The sequence below is a fragment of the Pseudophryne corroboree genome, chromosome 5 (genome assembly GCF_028390025.1).
Source record: "Pseudophryne corroboree isolate aPseCor3 chromosome 5, aPseCor3.hap2, whole genome shotgun sequence".
Classification (NCBI taxonomy): domain Eukaryota; kingdom Metazoa; phylum Chordata; class Amphibia; order Anura; family Myobatrachidae; genus Pseudophryne; species Pseudophryne corroboree.
Genome location: NC_086448.1, coordinates 718,395,154 through 718,419,418, shown reverse-complemented (window position 1 = coordinate 718,419,418; position 24,265 = coordinate 718,395,154).

Below are 24,265 nucleotides of genomic sequence, written 5' to 3'. Positions count from 1 at the left end.
CACACTTTTGCTGCAGGAGTGCCACTGCCAGTGTGACTAGTGACCAGTGACCTGACCACCAGTATATATAATATTAGTAGTATACTATCTCTTTATCAACCAGTCTATATTAGCAGCAGACACAGTACAGTGCGGTAGTTCACGGCTGTGGCTACCTCTGTGTCGGCACTCGGCAGCCCGTCCATAATTGTATATACCACCTAACCGTGGTTTTTTTTTCTTTCTTTATAGTCATACTAGTTACGAGTATACTATCTCTTTATCAACCAGTCTATATTAGCAGCAGACACAGTACAGTGCGGTAGTTCACGGCTGTGGCTACCTCTGTGTCGGCACTCGGCAGCCCGTCCATAATTGTATATACCACCTAACCGTGGTTTTTTTTTCTTTCTTTATACATACATACTAGTTACGAGTATACTATCTCTTTATCAACCAGTCTATATATTAGCAGCAGACACAGTACAGTGCGGTAGTTCACGGCTGTGGCTACCTCTGTGTCGGCACTCGGCAGCCCGTCCATAATTGTATATACCACCTAACCGTGGTTTTTTTTTCTTTCTTTATACATACATACTAGTTACGAGTATACTATCTCTTTATCAACCAGTCTATATATTAGCAGCAGACACAGTACAGTGCGGTAGTTCACGGCTGTGGCTACCTCTGTGTCGGCACTCGGCAGCCCGTCCATAATTGTATATACCACCTAACCGTGGTTTTTTTTTCTTTCTTTATACATACATACTAGTTACGAGTATACTATCTCTTTATCAACCAGTCTATATATTAGCAGCAGACACAGTACAGTGCGGTAGTTCACGGCTGTGGCTACCTCTGTGTCGGCACTCGGCAGCCCGTCCATAATTGTATATACCACCTAACCGTGGTTTTTTTTTCTTTCTTTATACATACATACTAGTTACGAGTATACTATCTCTTTATCAACCAGTCTATATTAGCAGCAGACACAGTACAGTGCGGTAGTTCACGGCTGTGGCTACCTCTGTGTCGGCACTCGGCAGCCCGTCCATAATTGTATATACCACCTAACCGTGGTTTTTTTTTCTTTCTTTATACATACATACTAGTTACGAGTATACTATCTCTTTATCAACCAGTCTATATATTAGCAGCAGACACAGTACAGTGCGGTAGTTCACGGCTGTGGCTACCTCTGTGTCGGCACTCGGCAGCCCGTCCATAATTGTATATACCACCTAACCGTGGTTTTTTTTTCTTTCTTTATAGTCATACTAGTTACGAGTATACTATCTCTTTATCAACCAGTCTATATTAGCAGCAGACACAGTACAGTGCGGTAGTTCACGGCTGTGGCTACCTCTGTGTCGGCACTCGGCAGCCCATCCATAATTGTATATACCACCTAACCGTGGTTTTTTTTTCTTTCTTTATACATACATACTAGTTACGAGTATACTATCTCTTTATCAACCAGTCTATATATTAGCAGCAGACACAGTACAGTGCGGTAGTTCACGGCTGTGGCTACCTCTGTGTCGGCACTCGGCAGCCCGTCCATAATTGTATATACCACCTAACCGTGGTTTTTTTTTCTTTCTTTATAGTCATACTAGTTACGAGTATACTATCTCTTTATCAACCAGTCTATATTAGCAGCAGACACAGTACAGTGCGGTAGTTCACGGCTGTGGCTACCTCTGTGTCGGCACTCGGCAGCCCGTCCATAATTGTATATACCACCTAACCGTGGTTTTTTTTTCTTTCTTTATAGTCATACTAGTTACGAGTATACTATCTCTTTATCAACCAGTCTATATTAGCAGCAGACACAGTACAGTGCGGTAGTTCACGGCTGTGGCTACCTCTGTGTCGGCACTCGGCAGCCCGTCCATAATTGTATATACCACCTAACCGTGGTTTTTTTTTCTTTCTTTATACATACATACTAGTTACGAGTATACTATCTCTTTATCAACCAGTCTATATTAGCAGCAGACACAGTACAGTGCGGTAGTTCACGGCTGTGGCTACCTCTGTGTCGGCACTCGGCAGCCCGTCCATAATTGTATATACCACCTAACCGTGGTTTTTTTTTCTTTCTTTATACATACATACTAGTTACGAGTATACTATCTCTTTATCAACCAGTCTATATATTAGCAGCAGACACAGTACAGTGCGGTAGTTCACGGCTGTGGCTACCTCTGTGTCGGCACTCGGCAGCCCGTCCATAATTGTATATACCACCTAACCGTGGTTTTTTTTTCTTTCTTTATACATACATACTAGTTACGAGTATACTATCTCTTTATCAACCAGTCTATATATTAGCAGCAGACACAGTACAGTGCGGTAGTTCACGGCTGTGGCTACCTCTGTGTCGGCACTCGGCAGCCCGTCCATAATTGTATATACCACCTAACCGTGGTTTTTTTTTCTTTCTTTATACATACATACTAGTTACGAGTATACTATCTCTTTATCAACCAGTCTATATATTAGCAGCAGACACAGTACAGTGCGGTAGTTCACGGCTGTGGCTACCTCTGTGTCGGCACTCGGCAGCCCGTCCATAATTGTATATACCACCTAACCGTGGTTTTTTTTTCTTTCTTTATACATACATACTAGTTACGAGTATACTATCTCTTTATCAACCAGTCTATATTAGCAGCAGACACAGTACAGTGCGGTAGTTCACGGCTGTGGCTACCTCTGTGTCGGCACTCGGCAGCCCGTCCATAATTGTATATACCACCTAACCGTGTTTTTTTTTTCTTTCTTTATACATACATACTAGTTACGAGTATACTATCTCTTTATCAACCAGTCTATATATTAGCAGCAGACACAGTACAGTGCGGTAGTTCACGGCTGTGGCTACCTCTGTGTCGGCACTCGGCAGCCCGTCCATAATTGTATATACCACCTAACCGTGGTTTTTTTTTCTTTCTTTATACATACATACTAGTTACGAGTATACTATCTCTTTATCAACCAGTCTATATATTAGCAGCAGACACAGTACAGTGCGGTAGTTCACGGCTGTGGCTACCTCTGTGTCGGCACTCGGCAGCCCGTCCATAATTGTATATACCACCTAACCGTGGTTTTTTTTTCTTTCTTTATACATACATACTAGTTACGAGTATACTATCTCTTTATCAACCAGTCTATATATTAGCAGCAGACACAGTACAGTGCGGTAGTTCACGGCTGTGACTACCTCTGTGTCGGCACTCGGCAGCCCGTCCATAATTGTATACTAGTATCCAATCCATCCATCTCCATTGTTTACCTGAGGTGCCTTTTAGTTGTGCCTATTAAAATATGGAGAACAAAAATGTTGAGGTTCCAAAATTAGGGAAAGATCAAGATCCACTTCCACCTCGTGCTGAAGCTGCTGCCACTAGTCATGGCCGAGACGATGAAATGCCAGCAACGTCGTCTGCCAAGGCCGATGCCCAATGTCATAGTACAGAGCATGTCAAATCCAAAACACCAAATATCAGTAAAAAAAGGACTCCAAAACCTAAAATAAAATTGTCGGAGGAGAAGCGTAAACTTGCCAATATGCCATTTACCAAGGAACGGCTGAGGCCCTGGCCTATGTTCATGGCTAGTGGTTCAGCTTCACATGAGGATGGAAGCACTCAGCCTCTCGCTAGAAAAATGAAAAGACTAAAGCTGGCAAAAGCAGTAGCACCGCAAAGAACTGTGCGTTCTTCGAAATCCCAAATCCACAAGGAGAGTCCGACTCCAATTGTGTCGGTTGCGATGCCTGACCTTCCCAACACTGGACGTGAAGAGCATGCGCCTTCCACCATTTGCACGCCCCTTGCAAGTGATGGAAGGAGCACCCGCAGTCCAGTTCCTGATAGTCAGATTGAAGATGTCAGTGTTGAAGTACACCAGGATGAGGAGGATATGGGTGTTGCTGGCGCTGGGGAGGAAATTGACCAGGAGGATTCTGATGGTGAGGTGGTTTGTTTAAGTCAGGCACCCGGGGAGACACCTGTTGTCCGTGGTAGGAATATGGCCGTTGACATGCCTGGTGAAAATACCAAAAAAATCAGCTCTTCGGTGTGGAAGTATTTCACCAGAAATGCGGACAACAGGTGTCAAGCCGTGTGTTCCCTTTGTCAAGCTGTAATAAGTAGGGGTAAGGACGTTAACCACCTCGGAACATCCTCCCTTATACGTCACCTGCAGCGCATTCATAATAAGTCAGTGACAAGTTCAAAAACTTTGGGTGACAGCGGAAGCAGTCCACTGACCAGTAAATCCCTTCCTCTTGTAACCAAGCTCACGCAAACCACCCCACCAACTCCCTCAGTGTCAATTTCCTCCTTCCCCAGGAATGCCAATAGTCCTGCAGGCAATGTCACTGGCAATTCTGACGAGTCCTCTCCTGCCTGGGATTCCTCCGATGCATCCTTGCGTGTAACGCCTACTGCTGCTGGCGCTGCTGTTGTTGCTGCTGGGAGTCGATGGTCATCCCAGAGGGGAAGTCGTAAGCCCACTTGTACTACTTCCAGTAAGCAATTGACTGTTCAACAGTCCTTTGCGAGGAAGATGAAATATCACAGCAGTCATCCTGCTGCAAAGCGGATAACTGAGGCCTTGACAACTATGTTGGTGTTAGACGTGCGTCCGGTATCCGCCGTTAGTTCACAGGGAACTAGACAATTTATTGAGGCAGTGTGCCCCCGTTACCAAATACCATCTAGGTTCCACTTCTCTAGGCAGGCGATACCGAGAATGTACACGGACGTCAGAAAAAGACTCACCAGTGTCCTAAAAAATGCAGTTGTACCCAATGTCCACTTAACCACGGACATGTGGACAAGTGGAGCAGGGCAGGGTCAGGACTATATGACTGTGACAGCCCACTGGGTAGATGTATGGACTCCCGCCGCAAGAACAGCAGCGGCGGCACCAGTAGCAGCATCTCGCAAACGCCAACTCTTTCCTAGGCAGGCTACGCTTTGTATCACCGCTTTCCAGAATACGCACACAGCTGAAAACCTCTTACGGCAACTGAGGAAGATCATCGCGGAATGGCTTACCCCAATTGGACTCTCCTGTGGATTTGTGGCATCGGACAACGCCAGCAATATTGTGTGTGCATTAAATATGGGCAAATTCCAGCACGTCCCATGTTTTGCACATACCTTGAATTTGGTGGTGCAGAATTTTTTTAAAAACGACAGGGGCGTGCAAGAGATGCTGTCGGTGGCCAGAAGAATTGCGGGACACTTTCGGCGTACAGGCACCACGTACAGAAGACTGGAGCACCACCAAAAACTACTGAACCTGCCCTGCCATCATCTGAAGCAAGAAGTGGTAACGAGGTGGAATTCAACCCTCTATATGCTTCAGAGGTTGGAGGAGCAGCAAAAGGCCATTCAAGCCTATACAATTGAGCACGATATAGTAGGTGGAATGCACCTGTCTCAAGCGCAGTGGAGAATGATTTCAACGTTGTGCAAGGTTCTGATGCCCTTTGAACTTGCCACACGTGAAGTCAGTTCAGACACTGCCAGCCTGAGTCAGGTCATTCCCCTCATCAGGCTTTTGCAGAAGAAGCTGGAGACATTGAAGGAGGAGCTAACACGGAGCGATTCCGCTAGGCATGTGGGACTTGTGGATGGAGCCCTTAATTCGCTTAACAAGGATTCACGGGTGGTCAATCTGTTGAAATCAGAGCACTACATTTTGGCCACCGTGCTCGATCCTAGATTTAAAGCCTACCTTGGATCTCTCTTTCCGGCAGACACAAGTCTGCTGGGGTTGAAAGACCTGCTGGTGACAAAATTGTCAAGTCAAGCGGAACGCGACCTGTCAACATCTCCTCCTTCACATTCTCCCGCAACTGGGGGTGCGAGGAAAAGGCTCAGAATTCCGAGCCCACCCGCTGGCGGTGATGCAGGGCAGTCTGGAGCGACTGCTGATGCTGACATCTGGTCCGGACTGAAGGACCTGACAACGATTACGGACATGTCGTCTACTGTCACTGCATATGATTCTCTCAACATTGATAGAATGGTGGAGGATTATATGAGTGACCGCATCCAAGTAGGCACGTCACACAGTCCGTACTTATACTGGCAGGAAAAAGAGGCAATTTGGAGGCCCTTGCACAAACTGGCTTTATTCTACCTAAGTTGCCCTCCCACAGGTGTGTACTCCGAAAGAGTGTTTAGTGCCGCCGCTCACCTTGTCAGCAATCGGCGTACGAGGTTACATCCAGAAAATGTGGAGAAGATGATGTTCATTAAAATGAATTATAATCAATTCCTCCGCGGAGACATTGACCAGCAGCAATTGCCTCCACAAAGTACACAGGGAGCTGAGATGGTGGATTCCAGTGGGGACGAATTGATAATCTGTGAGGAGGGGGATGTACACGGTGATATATCGGAGGGTGATGATGAGGTGGACATCTTGCCTCTGTAGAGCCAGTTTGTGCAAGGAGAGATTAATTGCTTCTTTTTTGGGGGGGGTCCAAACCAACCCGTCATATCAGTCACAGTCGTGTGGCAGACCCTGTCACTGAAATGATGGGTTGGTTAAAGTGTGCATGTCCTGTTTTGTTTATACAACATAAGGGTGGGTGGGAGGGCCCAAGGACAATTCCATCTTGCACCTCTTTTTTCTTTTCTTTTTCTTTGCGTCATGTGCTGTTTGGGGAGGGTTTTTTGGAAGGGACATCCTGCGTGACACTGCAGTGCCACTCCTAGATGGGCCCGGTGTTTGTGTCGGCCACTAGGGTCGCTTATCTTACTCACACAGCTACCTCATTGCGCCTCTTTTTTTCTTTGCGTCATGTGCTGTTTGGGGAGGGTTTTTTGGAAGGGACATCCTGCGTGACACTGCAGTGCCACTCCTAGATGGGCCCGGTGTTTGTGTCGGCCACTAGGGTCGCTAATCTTACTCACACAGCTACCTCATTGCGCCTCTTTTTTTCTTTGCGTCATGTGCTGTTTGGGGAGGGTTTTTTGGAAGGGCCATCCTGCGTGACACTGCAGTGCCACTCCTAGATGGGCCCGGTGTTTGTGTCGGCCACTAGGGTCGCTTATCTTACTCACACAGCGACCTCGGTGCAAATTTTAGGACTAAAAATAATATTGTGAGGTGTGAGGTATTCAGAATAGACTGAAAATGAGTGGAAATTATGGTTTTTGAGGTTAATAATACTTTGGGATCAAAATGACCGCCAAATTCTATGATTTAAGCTGTTTTTTAGGTTTTTTGGAAAAAAACACCCGAATCCAAAACACACCCGAATCCGACAAAAAAAATTCGGTGAGGTTTTGCCAAAACGCGGTCGAACCCAAAACACGGCCGCGGAACCGAACCCAAAACCAAAACACAAAACCCGAAAAATTTCCGGCGCTCATCTCTAATCCGGACACGGCGATTCCCTCTCGGAGCTTACCGACGACCTAGCTGAGGAGAGAAGGGTTTACATTAAAGGGGGTATCGACCCTTCTTCCGCTGGAACAGGGGATACCCCAGGGGTGGCTGCGACCTTCACCGGCTGGGTGAATGGTCATCACCGGCACAAAGCCTCAGCTACCCAGCTTTCACACACTCGCGCTTTCGCACGTAGTGTGATGAAAGGGATTCTCACGTCCGTGAGCAATCCTAACTCCGGCGCTCGGGGACAAACAAGGGACAGACGTACACGGATGCTACTCACCGTCACAAGTCTTGCACTCCGATCTTCTCCACTTACAGGTCCCTGTAAGGAGGCAAAGAGAAACAGCCGTGCAGGGCCTAACTCTGACCTAGTGTCACACCCTATACTATCTACAACAGCGGAGCCCTCAAACTAGCTCTGTGGGTGTGGTGCAACACAACTATGCACAACTTACACAACACATACACTTTGCCCTGCACGATAACATATATCACACTATCGGAGTTACAACATAAAACGGTGCTGTCCCTTTATCTACCCGACCCAGAACACCCAGTAGTGGGGACCGCACAGCTCACCCACCTACCGTACTCTCAGGGTGGCCTGAGCCTAGCGCCCAGTACCACCTTTACTCACCTCAGGGAAACACTGCTTCGCTGGGCCTAGCGCCCCCTAACTGCCCACAGGCCGGAGGCCTGATTTTACCCACGGGCCTAGCGCCCACCTACTTGCCGCCCGTTGGGTGACCTGGGCCTTGTGCCCAGGGTCACCTTATCGTATCCCTGATTTGGCCACAAATACCCTAGGGCCTAACGCCCTCTATTAGCCACAGGCCTAGTGCCTAGATTGTCCCCCGGGCCTAGTGCCGCCTAACTGGTGCCGCATGAGTGGGGTGGCTTGGGCCTAATGCCCAAACCACCTCATCAAATATTGGGGGCCCAAACTCCTAACTGCGCCCAGGCCTAGCGCCTGAATTGTGTCCTCGGGCCTAATGCCCGTCCCTGGTGGTCGAGGGAGGAAAAGGGGAGGGGGAGGATAGCCTCACTGAGGCCTTACCTAACCTGGGGGCCTCCACCGTCTTCTGCCGCTGACCCGTCCTGGCCAGCGGCGCCTCCGTCTCTTCCCTGCGTCCAGCCGCCGCTGGACATCTTCTTTCTGCAGGCCGACGTCTTCTGGCCTCTTCCGCGGCCTCAGGACCTCCTCTCCCCGCGGTCGTCGTCTTCTCCTCGGCGCCGGATCCTCTTCTGCGCTCCGGCGCGCCGACGACCTCCTCCGCTGCTCCCGGCCGTGTCTTCTCTTCAGCCACGCGATCCTCTTCTTCTTCCTCCTGCGCGCGGGCTCCTCCTCTTCGCCGCTCTTCGGCGCGGCCTCCTGTCCGAACGGCTCCCGCCCGGCGTCTGACGTCAGACGCCGGGGGCGGGGCCTATGACGCGGCGAGCGCTGATTGGCTCGCCGCGTCTCTTCCTGATTGGCCGCCGCTCCGGGAGCCGCGATTGGCTCCCGGAGGGCGCCAACATTCAAACCCTCCAGCCTGGGGTCCGGTGCAGGGAAAAGGGTAATCCCTGCACCGGACACCCGCCGCCGCCACACATTGACAGGCGCTGGGGACAGACAAGCTGTCCCCGCGCTGTCAGAGACATTGTCCCGCAGGGGACACAGGCGCTCTGGCTGCTGCAGCTGGAATGTGTCCTGTAAAACAGGACACATTCCCACAACACCATACTTACCTACCTTCTGGCAGCTCTCTCCGGGAGAGAGCTGCCAGGACGGCTCAGTGGAGGGGCTGGGCTGGGCAATGTCGAGAGGAGGGGGCGGGGAGGAGGCGGAACGGGGCGGGGAGGAGGAGGGAGGAGGCGGAACGAGGGTGTGGTTATAGATTTACACGTTTAAACCACGCCCCCGCTCTGTAATGCCGCGATAACCGGCATTTTACAGCAGGGGGCGTGACTATGATGACGCGATTCAACAAGAATCGCGTCATCTACTGTCCGGACCGCCCACTTTACTCTCAAAGTGGGTGGCCGGGCAGGGGGAACTTGAAAAACCGGGAGACTTGCCTACTCTTCCGTGGGGCCGGGAGGGTCACCCGATTTTCGGGAGCCTCCCGGCCATTCCGGGAGAGTAGGCAAGTATGTAACACACACACACACACACACACACACACACACACACACACACACACACACACACACACACACACACACACACACTAGGATACATTCTGTCCAATGCCAATTATCCAATCAGATTGTGTTTGCATTGCATTAGGAAACCAGAGCAACCAAAGAAAGCTCTCCTCCCCTCTCATCTGTCCTCTGCTGCGGGAAAGATGCCTCATACCACACAATGGGGCAGATGTATTAACCTGGAGATGGCATAAGGAAGTGATAAACCTGTGATATGTGCAAGGTGATAAAGGCACCAGCCAATCAGATCCTAACTGTTAATTTACATATTGGAACTGATTGGCTGGTGCGTTTATCAACTTGCACATATCACTGGTTTATCACTTTCTTATGCCTTCGCCAGGCTTAATACATCTACCCCAATGGGCCCTATTCACTTTGGATCACAAATCTTTCTAAAAAAGCAATTGCTGCGATCAAATAGTTGCCACCCAGAAATAGAGAAAAAATGCCCATTGCAGAAATTGCAAATGCATCACAATGCACGATATGATCGCATACTCATACGCAAATACTGGAAGATCTGCGTCTGGCAAGGTCATCCACAATTTGGCATACGCAAGAGGCTGTAAGTGGTCATTGCTGACATCATAGACCCACCTGAAAAACTCCTGGGCACACCTGCATTTTTACAAACACACCCACAAAACGCCATGTTTCCTCCCCTAAACATTGGCTTCTGTCAATCAAGATGTGATTGCATTGAAGCATAAGGCGTTCACAGAAATAATGGATAATTGCGGGTGCACACGCACACTGCAAATGCTGCGCATGCACAGTCTGATGATTGGCCAGATTGCAATGTCTCAAATTTTGCGATCCAACCTGAATAGGGTCCTATGAAAGCAAGTTATCAAACATAAGATAAATAGCTGTCATCACGCCCAATGAGGCAATTTACAGGGTTTAGGTTTTAATGCTTTTCATCTGAACGTGGTTTTAAATAGCAACTTCAGTACAATATAAAAACCAGCACGCACATCTTACAAACAGCTCAGTAACACATAATTAAACTCTCAAAGTCCTGAAAATAATGAAAACGATTGAGTATTGCAGGACATAGCCTGTGGGCTAATGTTGGTACACAAAGCCAAAGACTTTTGTGCAATGCATTTCTAGATATTATGCCGCAGCCTATGCACCAGAAATATAATGGGTAAGCACGGAATAAGGCAGGCATTCCCAACCTCGGTCATCAAGGCACACTAATACCCCTTTCACAGCGCACTAAAAACCCGGTATCGACACGGCATATTGCCGTGTCGAAACGGGTCCGTGTGCGATGTGAAAGGTCCTTTGGTGAATTAGCGGGTCGCCTGACCCGGTAATTCAACCCGGTAAAAAAGAAGGGTTATTACCGGGTTGATTACCGGGTCAGGCGCAGTGTGAATGGGAGCCGTTCCGATGCGACACGGCTCCCATTCACAGCATAGGCAGAGGCGGCGCAGGAGATGAGCTCATCTCCCGGCGCAACCTCCACCCCCGCCCCTGCTGCTGCTGCGCCCTCCGCTGCTATGGCAACCGACCCGGTATATTGCCGGGTCGGAAAGCCAGCAACGGAGCGCAAATGCCGGATCCCACCCGGTAAGTACACGTTTCTCTTACTGGGTAGGATCCGGCATTTGCGATCTGAATGCAGCATAACAGTGCAGGTTTTAGTGATATCCATGATTGAGCACAGGTGAGTTAATTAGTACAGTACCTCAGTTATTTTGATTTAACCATCTGTGTTGAAGCCTGGACATCACTTAAATCTGTTAGCATCGCCATTTTTATGTCTATTTTTGACAAAACATATACAGTAATTTACTAAGCTCCCGTGTTTGTCTAATTCGTATTTTCTGATGTTGTAGCCATTTGTAATCCAGAGCAGTGTTTTATGGTAGCGTCTCTCAATCTCTGCCAAACATGAAACCATGAAGCCCTGTCGGATCAGTAAGATCTGTGCAGTGCTTTTTTGTGTAACGTGTATTAAAGAGTTACAAATAGAAATTAATTGAGGTCCCCCCTACTAAGCATAACCATCCCTGGGTTCAATGAGTATTTTCCCCCTTTGAAGTCTATGGGCTCCACTTGACTGACAGCAGATGAGCACTTAGTCAATCAGAAGAATGCTACTACATGGTGCTCCTTGATTGGCTGGTGGGTCCCCAAGTGACAGATGTCATGTGGAGGCCCGCCATTTGGGGAAAGACAATACATGCATATAGACATGGTTTGTTTTATGTTCACTTGTATCGAGTTACTCGGTTTATTTGTTTTTAACCCCTGGATGCCGACTTGGACTGAAGAGGACCGAACTACACTGGATTTAGGTGAGTATTTTTTTATTTTTTTAACAGGTACCTTATGGATTACTATTTGGATTACTATTTGGACAAGGGGACCGAAGTGCTACGGGTGATGGTATGTATGAGTATGTATGTGGGTGTGAATGGGTAAGTATGTTTATTAAAGCTGTACTATCAAGGTGTGTGAGTGTTGTCTTACAGGTACCAGCGGGCCCTTTAATACCCGCACGCTGGTATTTGTGGTTCACCAAGTACCAGCATGTGGGGAGCAGAGGCGTAACTAGCACGGGGCGAGCAAGATGCATGCCCTGGGCGCTGTGGTAGGCCCAGCAGAGGGGGGTGCCACCAGGCCCCTGCATGGCCCGCTCGCCCCATGTGCCTACCGCCGCCAGAGCTCCGCCCTCCACAGTCGCGCCGCCACCGAGCAGTCCTTCCTCAGCTGCTGGGAGCATGACCGCGATGTGTCACGCTTCCCTGTCTGCCTGTCGCCTCAGCCTGCTGACTCCCACTAGGTAAGGGGAGGGGGTGAGCAGAGGTGACAGTATGGCGGACGCTGGTTGGCTGAAAATTGCTGTCTCTGACGAGGTGGGGAGCTGTCCCTGGCTCTTCCTGTCCTCCGCGCTCGGCGTGCCATCTCCTTCCCCTGCTAGTGCTTCCGAGGTGATGGCGCTGCTCAGGACGCTGGGTCCCTTGTGTGATCCTTCCGGCACTGGAGCGCTGGAGACCTGTCTGCAGGGATGTTGCTGCTGCTCCCCATGGTGCATGGCCAGTGTTCATGGTGAGTGCCTGAGCCTGGCCCCGCTCTGCTCCCTGTGTCCGTTACTCTCCCCACTGTGGCCCCATTCTGCTCCCTGTGCCCGTTACGCTCTCCCCTGTGGCCCCACTCTCCCCTCTGTGGCCCCACTCTCCCCCCGTAGCCTCACTCTCCCCCCGTGGCCCTACTCTCCCCACTGTGGCCCCTTCTCTACCCCCAGTGGCCTCACTCTCCCCTCTGCAGCCCCACTCTGCTCCCAGTGGCCCCACTCTCCCCTCTGTGGCCTCACTCTCCCCCCTTGTGGCCTCATTCTCCCCCCCGTGGCCCCATTCTCCCCCCTGAGGACCCCACTATCCCCCCTGTGGCCCCACTCTCCCCCCTGTCTCCATCCCCCCCTCTGTGTCCCCCACTCTGCTCCCTGTGTCCCCACTCTCCCCACTGTGGCCCCTACTCTACCCACTGTGGCCCCTACTCTACCCCCTCATGTTTACACCCCCATTTTCTGTGGTCATGCCACTTATGGCACGTGGCCATGCGCATTTTTGTGATGTGCGCCTTCAACGTGCGCACACAGTACCACCAAGACTTTTTTCGGGGATATGTGATGGTGTGCTGAGAGACGACACAGGATAGGTGATGGTGTGCTGAGTGACAATACAGTGGTAGGTGATGGTGTGCTGAGAGATGACACAGGGGATAGGTGATGCTGTGCTGAGTGACGACACAGGGTAGGTGATGGTGTGCTGAGTGACGACACGGGATAGCTGATGGTGTGCTGAGTGACGGCACGGGATAGGTGATGGTGTGCTGAGTGACGACATGGGATAGCTGATGGTGTGCTGAGTGACGGCACGGGATAGGTGATGGTGTGCTGAGTGACGATACGGGATAGGTGATGGTGTGCTGAGTGATGACACAGGGGGTAGGTGATGGTGTGCTGAGTGACGACATGGGGTAAGTGATGGTTTGCTGAGTGACGACGACAGGGGTTAGGTGATGGTGAGCTGAGAGACGACACAGGGGGTAGGTGATGGTGTGCTGAGAGACGACACAGGGGGTAGATGATGGTGTGCTGAGAGACGACATGGGGTAGGTGATGTGATTGAGAGAAGACACACGGGGTAGGTGATGGTGTGCTGAGTGATGACACGGGGTAGGTGATCGTGTTCTGAGTGACCACGACAGGGGTAGGTGATGGCGAGCTGAGAGATGACACAGGGGGTAGGTGATGGTGTTCTGAGAGATGGCACAGGGGATAGGTAATGGTGATTGAGAGATGACACAGGGGGTAGGTGATGGTGTGCTGAGAGACATAGTAACATAGTAACATAGTATCTAAGGTTGAAAAAAGACAATTGTCCATCGAGTTCAAAGTATTTGTGGTCTCCTATGCAGGATTATTTGGTCTAAAATTTTAACCGATGCTTATGTCAGCCATTGCGTTTTATCCCTCTTTTTATAGTAACTATAGTGCGTGACTATGCACCATAACCCTGGATATTCTTATCCATTAGGAATTTATCTAACCCATTTTTAAAGGTGTTGACTGAGTCTGCCATTACAACTCCCTCAGGCAGGGAATTCCAAACACGTATTGTCCTTACCGTGAAAAAGCCTTTACGCCGTATTGTGCGGAATCTCCTCTCCTCTAACCTGAGCGAGTGACCACGACTCCTCTGTGTTGATCTAACCAAAAACAGGTCCCGCGCAAGCTCTGTGTATTGTCCCCTTATATATTTGTAGATGTTGATCATGTCCCCTCTTAGTCTCCTCTTTTCCAGTGTAAACATGCCTAGTCTTGCAAGCCTTTCCTCGTATTCCAGCATCTCCATGCCCTTAATTAGTTTAGTCGCCCGCCTCTGAACCTTTTCTAGCTTCAGGATATCCTTTTTGTAGTATGGTGCCCAGAATTGTACACAGTATTCAAGGTGTGGCCTCACTAGTGATTTATATAACGGGAGTATATCACTCTCGTCCCTTGCATCAATTCCCCATTTTATGCATGCTAATATCTTATTAGCCTTCTTTGCTGCAATCCTACTTTAGCTACTGCTGCTTAGTTTGCTATCTATGAGAACACCTAAGTCCTTTTCAGGTACAGAATCCCCTAATTTTACCCCATTTAGTATATAGGTGTTATTTTTGTTCTTGTTACCACAGTGCATTACCTTACACTTGTCTGTATTGAAGTGCATTCTCCATTTGGCTGCCCATGCTTCTAATTTAACTAAGTCGTTCTGAAGCGACTCAGCATCCTCCTCCGTATTCCTAGCCTTACACAATTTGGTATCATCTGCAAAAATTTACACCATGCTCTCTAGACCTTCTGTTAGGTAGTTAATGAAAATGTTGAACAATAGCGGTCCTAATACCGAGCCTTGTGGCACACCACTTAGCACTTCAGTCCAATTTGAAAAAGATCCATTAACCACAATGCGCTGCTCCCTATTATTTAACCAATTTTTGACCCAAGTGCATATTGTGTTTCCTAGCCCTATTTCTTGTAGCTTGTAAATAAGTCGCTTGTGTGGTACAGTGTCGAAAACTTTGGCAAAGTCTAAAAAGATTACATCCACCTCTTTACCCTGATCGAGGTTTGTACTTACTATTTCATAAAAGCCAAGTACTGTAAGTTGGTTTGACAGGATCTGTCCTTCACAAATCCATGTTGATTCCTTTTAATGACCTTATTGGCTTCAAGGAACTTCTGAATACTATCCCTTAGAATACCTTCCAATACATTCCCCACTATAGATGTAAGACTAACTGGTCTATAATTACCTGGTTCAGCTTTACTTCCCTGTTTGAATATAGGCACTACTTCCGCTATACGCCAGTCTTTGGGAACCATACCTGATATTGCTGAATCCTTAAAGATCAAAAATAGCGGTTTTGCAAGTTCAGAGTGAAGCTCCATTAGAACCCTTAGGTGAATTCCATTGGGACCCGGTGACTTATTAATCTTTAAATGTTTTAATCGGTCACAGACTACCTCCTCGCTTAAATAAGTACCCATCAGTGGGATATTCTCATAATTGAGATTGTGTGTTAGTCCCTGAATTGGGTCCTCTCTAGTAAATACTGTTGAAAAAAAACTTATTTAGTGTGTCCACTATGTCATTATTATTTTTGCTTAAGACTCCCAACTTTTCTTTTAAAGGGCCTATACTCTCCTTCTTTAATCTATTGCTATTAATGTATTTAAAGAATTTTTGGGGATTCGCTTTGCTTTCCTTTGCTACTAGTTTTTCAGTTTCTACTTTAGCCGCTCTTATTTCTTTTTTGCATATTTTGTTACAGTCCTTATAGTGCTGAAATGACTCCGCTTTCCCGTCAGATTTGTATGTTTTAAATGCTCGCCTTTTCTTGCCCATAAGTTCCTTTATCTTTTTGTTAAGCTACATCGGTTTATGATTTTTATTCCTTTTTTTGCTGCTCGTAGGAATAAATTTGAGAGTATTTTTAGCTAGCAGGGATTTTAGTACATCCCATTTCTCCACAGTATTTTTTCCTAGAAACAAACCTTCCCATTCAATATCCCTGAAAAATACCCTCATCATTTCAAAGTTGGCTTTGCTAAAGTTTAGAGTCCTAGTTGAGCCAGTACAGGACTGTTTATAAAAACTTTGAATGTGACCATATAGTGGTCGCTGTTTCCTATGGGTTCCCCTACTATAATACCTGATACCAATTCTCCATTGTTTGTTAATACCAGTTCTAAGATTGCATTGTACCTGTTAGGTTCCTCAATTAGTTGAACTAAGTAGTTATCATTTAGTGTGTTTAAAAACATATTACCCCTAGCAGTGTCACATGAATCATTTTTCCAGTTTATCTCTGGATAGTTAAAATGACCCATCACTACTATGGCACCAACTCCTGCTGCTCTTTCAATTTGCTTCAGTAACAATTCCTCATCAGATACATAGAGATGTGCGGCGTGCACTTTTCGTGTTTTGTGTTTTGGTTTTGGTTCTAATTCCACTTTTGTGTTTTGGTTTTGGCTTGGTTTTTGCCAAAACCACCCTTTCTCTATCGTCCTAGTGGATGCTGGGGTTCCTGAAAGGACCATGGGGAATAGCGGCTCCGCAGGAGACAGGGCACAAAAGTAAAGCTTTCCGATCAGGTGGTGTGCACTGGCTCCTCCCCCTATGACCCTCCTCCAAGCCAGTTAGATTTTTGTGCCCGGCCGAGAAGGGTGCAATCTAGGTGGCTCTCCTAAAGAGCTGCTTAGAGAAAGTTTAGCTTAGGTTTTTTATTTTACAGTGAGTCCTGCTGGCAACAGGATCACTGCAACGAGGGACTTAGGGGAGAAGAAGTGAACTCACCTGCGTGCAGGATGGATTGGCTTCTTGGCTACTGGACATCAGCTCCAGAGGGACGATCACAGGTACAGCCTGGATGGTCACCGGAGCCTCGCCGCCGGCCCCCTTGCAGATGCTGAAACATGAAGAGGTCCAGAATCGGCGGCAGAAGACTCCTCAGTCTTCTAAAGGTAGCGCACAGCACTGCAGCTGTGCGCCATTTTCCTCTCAGCACACTTCACACGGCAGTCACTGAGGGTGCAGGGCGCTGGGAGGGGAGCGCCCTGGGAGGCAAATGAAAACCTATTTGGCTAAAAAATACCTCACATATAGCCTCCGGGGCTATATGGAGATATTTAACCCCTGCCAGAATACACTAAAGAGCGGGAGACGAGCCCGCCGGAAAAGGGGCGGGGCCTATCTCCTCAGCACACAGCGCCATTTTCCTTACACAGCTCCGCTGGTCAGGACGGCTCCCAGGTCTCTCCCCTGCACTGCACTACAGAAACAGGGTAAAACAAGAGAGGGGGGGCAAAATAGTGGCAAAAATTATATTATAAAAGCAGCTATACAGGGAGCACTTATTATAAGGCTATCCCTGTCATATATAGCGCTTTTGGTGTGTGCTGGCAAACTCTCCCTCTGTCTCCCCAAAGGGCTAGTGGGGTCCTGTCTTCGTTAAGAGCATTCCCTGTGTGTCTGCTGTGTGTCGGTACGTGTGTGTCGACATGTATGAGGACGATATTGGTGTGGAGGCGGAGCAATTGCCAAATATGGGGATGTCACCTCCTAGGGGGTCGACACCAGAATGGATGCCTTTATTTATGGAATTACGGGATAGTGTCAACACGCTAAAGCAGTCGTTTGTCGACATGAGACGGCCGGACAATCAGTTAGTGCCTGTCCAGGCGCCTCAAACACCGTCAGGGGCTGTAAAACGCCCTTTGCCTCAGTCGGTCGACACAGACCCAGACACAGGCACTGATTCCAGTGGCGACGGTGACGAATCAACCGTATTTTCCAGTAGGGCCACACGTTATATGATTTTGGCAATGAAGGAGGCGTTACATTTAGCTGATACTACTGGTACCACTAAACAGGGTATTATGTGGGGTGTGAAAAAACTACCTATAGTTTTTCCTGAATCAGAAGAACTAAATGATGTATGTGATGAAGCGTGGGTTGCCCCCGATAAAAAGATGCTAATTTCAAAGAAGTTATTAGCTTTATACCCTTTCCCGTCAGAGGTTAGGGCGCGCTGGGAAACACCTCCTAGGGTGGATAAGGCGCTCACACGCTTATCTAAACAAGTGGCGTTACCCTCTCCTGAGACGGCCGCACTTAAAGATCCAACAGATAGGAGGATGGAAAATATCCAAAAAAGTATATACACACATACAGGTGTTATACTACGACCAGCTATAGCGTCAGCCTGGATGTGCAGTGCTGGAGTAGTTTGGTCAGAGTCCCTGATTGAAAATATTGATACCCTGGATAGGGACAATGTTTTACTGTCTTTAGAGCAAATAAAGGATGCATTTCTTTATATGCGTGATGCACAGAGGGATATCTGCACACTGGCATCACGGGTAAGTGCTATGTCCATTTCGGCCAGAAGAAGTTTATGGACGCGACAGTGGTCAGGCGATGCGGACTCAAAACGGCATATGGAAGTTTTGCCGTATAAAGGGGAGGAGTTATTTGGAGTCGGTCTATCAGATTTGGTGGCCACGGCTACAGCCGGGAAATCCACCTTTTTACCTCAAGCTACTCCCCAACAGAAAAAGACACCGACTTTTCAACCGCAGTCCTTTCGTTCCTTTAAAAACAAGAGAGCAAAGGGATATTCATATCTGCCACGAGGCAGAGGAAGGGGGAAGAGACACCAACAGGCAGCTCCTTCCCAGGAACAGAAGCCCTCCCCCGCTTCTACAAAAGCCTCAGCATGACGCTGGGGCTTCTCAAGCGGACTCGGGGGCGGTGGGCGGTCGTCTCAAGCATTTCAGCGCGCAGTGGGCTCACTCGCAGGTAGATCCCTGGATCCTGCAGATAATATCTCAGGGGTACAGGTTGGAACTAGAGACAGATCCGCCTCGCCGTTTCCTGAAGTCTGCTTTACCAACGTCCCCCTCCGAAAGGGAGACGGTTTTGGAAGCCATTCACAAGCTGTACTCTCAGCAGGTGATAGTCAAGGTACCTCTTCTACAACAGGGAAAGGGGTATTATTCCACTCTATTTGTGGTACCGAAGCCGGACGGCTCGGTAAGACCTATTCTAAATCTGAAGTCCTTGAACCTGTACATAAAGAAGTTCAAGTTCAAAATGGAGTCACTCAGAGCAGTGATAGCGAACCTGGAAGAAGGGGACTTTATGGTGTCCTTGGACATCAAGGATGCGTACCTCCACGTTCCAATTTACCCCTCACACCAGGGGTACCTCAGGTTCGTTGTACAAAACTGTCACTATCAGTTTCAGACGCTGCCGTTCGGATTGTCCACGGCACCTCGGGTCTTTACAAAGGTAATGGCCGAGATGATGATTCTTCTTCGAAGAAAAGGCGTATTAATTATCCCATACTTGGACGATCTCCTAATAAGGGCAAGGTCCAGAGAACAGCTAGAGAGGGGATTAGCACTGTCTCAAGAAGTGCTAAAACAGCACGGCTGGATTCTGAATATTCCAAAATCCCAGTTAATGCCGACAACTCGTCTGCTGTTCCTAGGGATGATTCTGGACACGGTTCAGAAAAAGGTTTTTCTCCCGGAGGAAAAAGCCAAGGAGTTGTCCGAGCTTGTCAGGAACCTCCTAAAACCAGGAAAGGTGTCTGTACATCAATGCACAAGAGTCCTGGGAAAAATGGTGGCTTCTTACGAAGCAATTCCATTCGGCAGATTCCATGCACGAATTTTCCAGAGGGATCTGTTAGACAAATGGTCAGGGTCGCATCTTCAGATGCACCAGCGGATAACCCTGTCTCCAAGGACAAGGGTATCTCTTCTGTGGTGGTTGCAGAGTGCTCATCTATTGGAGGGCCGCAGATTCGGCATACAGGATTGGATCCTGGTGACCACGGACGCCAGCCTGAGAGGCTGGGGAGCAGTCACACAAGGAAGAAACTTCCAGGGAGTGTGGACGAGCCTGGAAACGTCTCTTCACATAAACATTCTGGAACTAAGAGCAATCTACAATGCTCTAAGCCAGGCAGAACCTCTGCTTCAAGGAAAACCGGTGTTGATCCAGTCGGACAACATCACGGCAGTCGCCCATGTGAACAGACAGGGCGGCACAAGAAGCAGGAGTGCAATGGCAGAAGCTGCAAGGATTCTTCGCTGGGCAGAGAATCATGTGATAGCACTGTCAGCAGTGTTCATCCCGGGAGTGGACAACTGGGAAGCAGACTTCCTCAGCAGACACGACCTTCACCCGGGAGAGTGGGGACTTCATCCGGAAGTCTTCCACATGCTGGTAACCCGTTGGGAAAGACCAATGGTGGACATGATGGCGTCTCGCCTCAACAAAAAACTGGACAGGTATTGCGCCAGGTCAAGAGATCCGCAGGCAATAGCTGTGGACGCGCTGGTAACGCCTTGGGTGTACCAGTCGGTGTATGTGTTTCCTCCTCTGCCTCTCATACCAAAAGTATTGAGAATTATACGGCAAAGAGGCGTAAGAACGATACTAGTGGTTCCGGATTGGCCAAGAAGGACTTGGTACCCGGAACTTCAAGAGATGATCACGGAAGATCCGTGGCCTCTACCTCTAAGGAGGGACTTGCTTCAGCAGGGTCCCTGTCTGTTTCAAGACTTACCGCGGCTGCGTTTGACGGCATGGCGGTTGAACGCCGGATCCTAAAGGAAAAAGGCATGCCGGAAGAAGTCATTCCTACTTTGATTAAAGCAAGGAAGGAAGTAACCGTGCAACACTATCACCGCATTTGGCGAAGATATGTTGCGTGGTGCGAGGATCGGAGTGCTCCGACGGAGGAATTTCAACTGGGTCGATTCCTACATTTCCTGCAATCAGGATTGTCTATGGGTCTCAAATTGGGATCTATTAAGGTTCAAATTTCGGCCCTGTCGATTTTCTTTCAAAAAGAATTGGCTTCAGTTCCTGAAGTCCAGACTTTTGTTAAGGGAGTGCTGCATATACAGCCTCCTGTGGTGCCTCCAGTGGCACCGTGGGATCTCAATGTGGTTTTGGAATTTCTAAAATCTCATTGGTTTGAACCACTAAAAAAGGTGGATTTAAAATATCTCACATGGAAAGTGACCATGTTACTAGCCCTGGCTTCGGCCAGGAGAGTGTCAGAACTGGCAGCTTTATCTTACAAAAGCCCATATCTGATTTTCCATTCGGACAGGGCAGAACTGCGGACTCGTCCGCATTTTCTCCCTAAGGTGGTGTCAGCATTTCATCTGAACCAGCCTATTGTAGTGCCTGCGGCTACAAGTGACTTGGAGGACTCCAAGTTACTGGACGTTGTCAGAGCATTAAAAATATATATTGCAAGGACAGCTGGAGTCAGAAAATCTGACTCGTTGTTTATATTGTATGCACCCAACAAGATGGGTGCTCCTGCGTCTAAGCAGACGATTGCTCGTTGGATCTGTAGCACAATCCAACTTGCACATTCTGTGGCAGGCCTGCCACAGCCTAAATCTGTAAAGGCCCACTCCACAAGGAAGGTGGGCTCATCTTGGGCGGCTGCCTGAGGGGTCTCGGCATTACAACTTTGCCGAGCAGCTACGTGGTCAGGGGAGAACACGTTTGTAAAATTTTACAAATTTGATACTCTGGCTAAGGAGGACCTGGAGTTCTCTCATTCGGTGCTGCAGAGTCATCCGCACTCTCCCGCCCGTTTGGGAGCTTTGGTATAATCCCCATGGTCCTTTCAGGAACCCCAGCATCCACTAGGACGATAGAGAAAATAAGAATTTACTTACCGATAATTCTATTTCTCGGAGTCCGTAGTGGATGCTGGGCGCCCATCCCAAGTGCGGATTATCTGCAATAATTGTACATAGTTATTGTTAACTAATTCGGGTTATTGTTAGGAAGCCATCTTTCAGAGGCTCCTCTGTTATCATACTGTTAACTGGTTTTGATCACAAGTTGTACGGTGTGATTGGTGTGGCTGGTATGAGTCTTACCCGGGATTCAAAATTCCTCCCTTATTGTGTACGCTCGTCCGGGCACAGTACCTAACTGGCTTGGAGGAGGGTCATAGGGGGAGGAGCCAGTGCACACCACCTGATCGGAAAGCTTTACTTTTGTGCCCTGTCTCCTGCGGAGCCGCTATTCCCCATGGTCCTTTCAGGAACCCCAGCATCCACTACGGACTCCGAGAAATAGAATTATCGGTAAGTAAATTCTTATTTTCGTGTTTTGGTTTTGGATGATTTTTGAGAAACCCCCCCATAAAAACAGCTAAAATCACATAATTTGGGGGTAATTTTGCTCCTACGGTATTATTAACCTCAATAACAATCATTTCCACTCATTCCCAGTCTATTCTGAACACCTCACACCTCACAATATTCTTTTTAGGCCAAAAGGTCGCACCGAGGTTGCTGGACTTATATGGCAGTACCCCAGGACTAATACAGCAGTACCCCTGGACTCATACGGATGGCACTTTTCAAAAACTATGCCCCAAACAGCACCTCATGCAAAGATGTCGAAGAGGTGCAATGAGGTAGCTGTATGACTAAGCCAAGCAACACAAACAATTCCAACTGGAATTATACGTCCAAATCACTGGAATTAATTGGCAAGATCACTGTAATTAATAATTGTAAATCACTGAAATTAATTGACAAAATCACTGTAATTATACGTCCAAATCACTGAAATTAAATGGCAAGATCACTGTACTTAATAATTATAAATCACTGACATCAATTGGCAAAATCACTGTAATTATACGTCCAAATCACTGGAATTAAATGGCAAAATCTCGCTATCGCTTGCCTAGTGAAGTGGAATCTAGATAGGATTTGGTACTGGGGACTCAATACCTCCATCAATTGTCTAAATACCACTGCACTAATGGCAGATACCGGGCGCACGTCTAACACCAACATAAATGTCAAGGCCTCAGTTATGAGGGCTTCCATCGTCATGTGAAGCTGAACCACTAGTCATGAACATAGGCCAGAGTCTCAGCCGTTCCTTGCCACTCCGTGTCGTAAATGGCATATTGGCAAGTTTACATTTCTCCTCAGACCATTGCAATTTCTTTTTTTGGGTCTTTTTACTGAACATTGGCTTTTTGGATTTTACATGCCCTCTTCTATCACATTGGGCATCGGCCTTGGCAGACAACGTTGATGGCATTTCATTGTCTATGTCATGGCTAGTGGCAGCAGCTTCAGCACTAGGAGGAAGTGGTTCTTCTTGATCTTTCCCTATTTTATCCTCAAAGTTTTTGTTCTCCATTATTTTTTGGGAGTTATATGAGACAATATGCGGCACAGGAATGACTGGAATGACTGATGGACAGGACACTACCACTGGTCTGATGCAGCACAACAGGTTGTTGTTGTTATAATTATTATACTGCAGCAGTGGACATATAGCAGCAGCGTATATCGTCACTGGAATTACTGATGACACAGGACACTACCACTGGTCTGATGCAGCACAACAGGTTGTTGTTGTTATAATTATTATTATACTGCAGCAGTGGACAAATAGCAGCAGCATATATCGTCACTGGAATTACTGATGACACAGGACACTACCACTGGTCTGATGCATGACAACAGGTTGATGTTATAATTATTATACGGCAGCAGTGGACATATAGCCGCAGCGTATATCGTCACTGGAATTACTGATGACACAGGACACTACCACTGGTCTGCACAACACAGCACCACTTTATACAGCTACACTGGATATATGGCAGCAGAGAACACCAACACTGTGAATGGCTGGACTGATGCAGCACAATACACTGACTACACTGGATTGGTCTGCACAACACAGCACCACTTTATACAGCTACACTGGATATATGGCAGCAGAGACCACCAACACTGTGACTGGCTGGACTGATGCAGCACAATACACTGACTACACTGGACTGGTCTGCACAACACAGCACCACTTATACAGCTACACTGGATATATGGCAGCAGAGAACACCAACACTGTGACTGCCTGGACTGATGCAGCACAATACACTGAGTGACTACACTGGACTGGACTGAGCAGCACAACACTTGCCACCCCACTTTCCCGCCCCAACACAGACACTGAACACTGAGGACACGTCCTCTCTATACACTCTCCGAGACTGGAGTGAAAATGGCCGT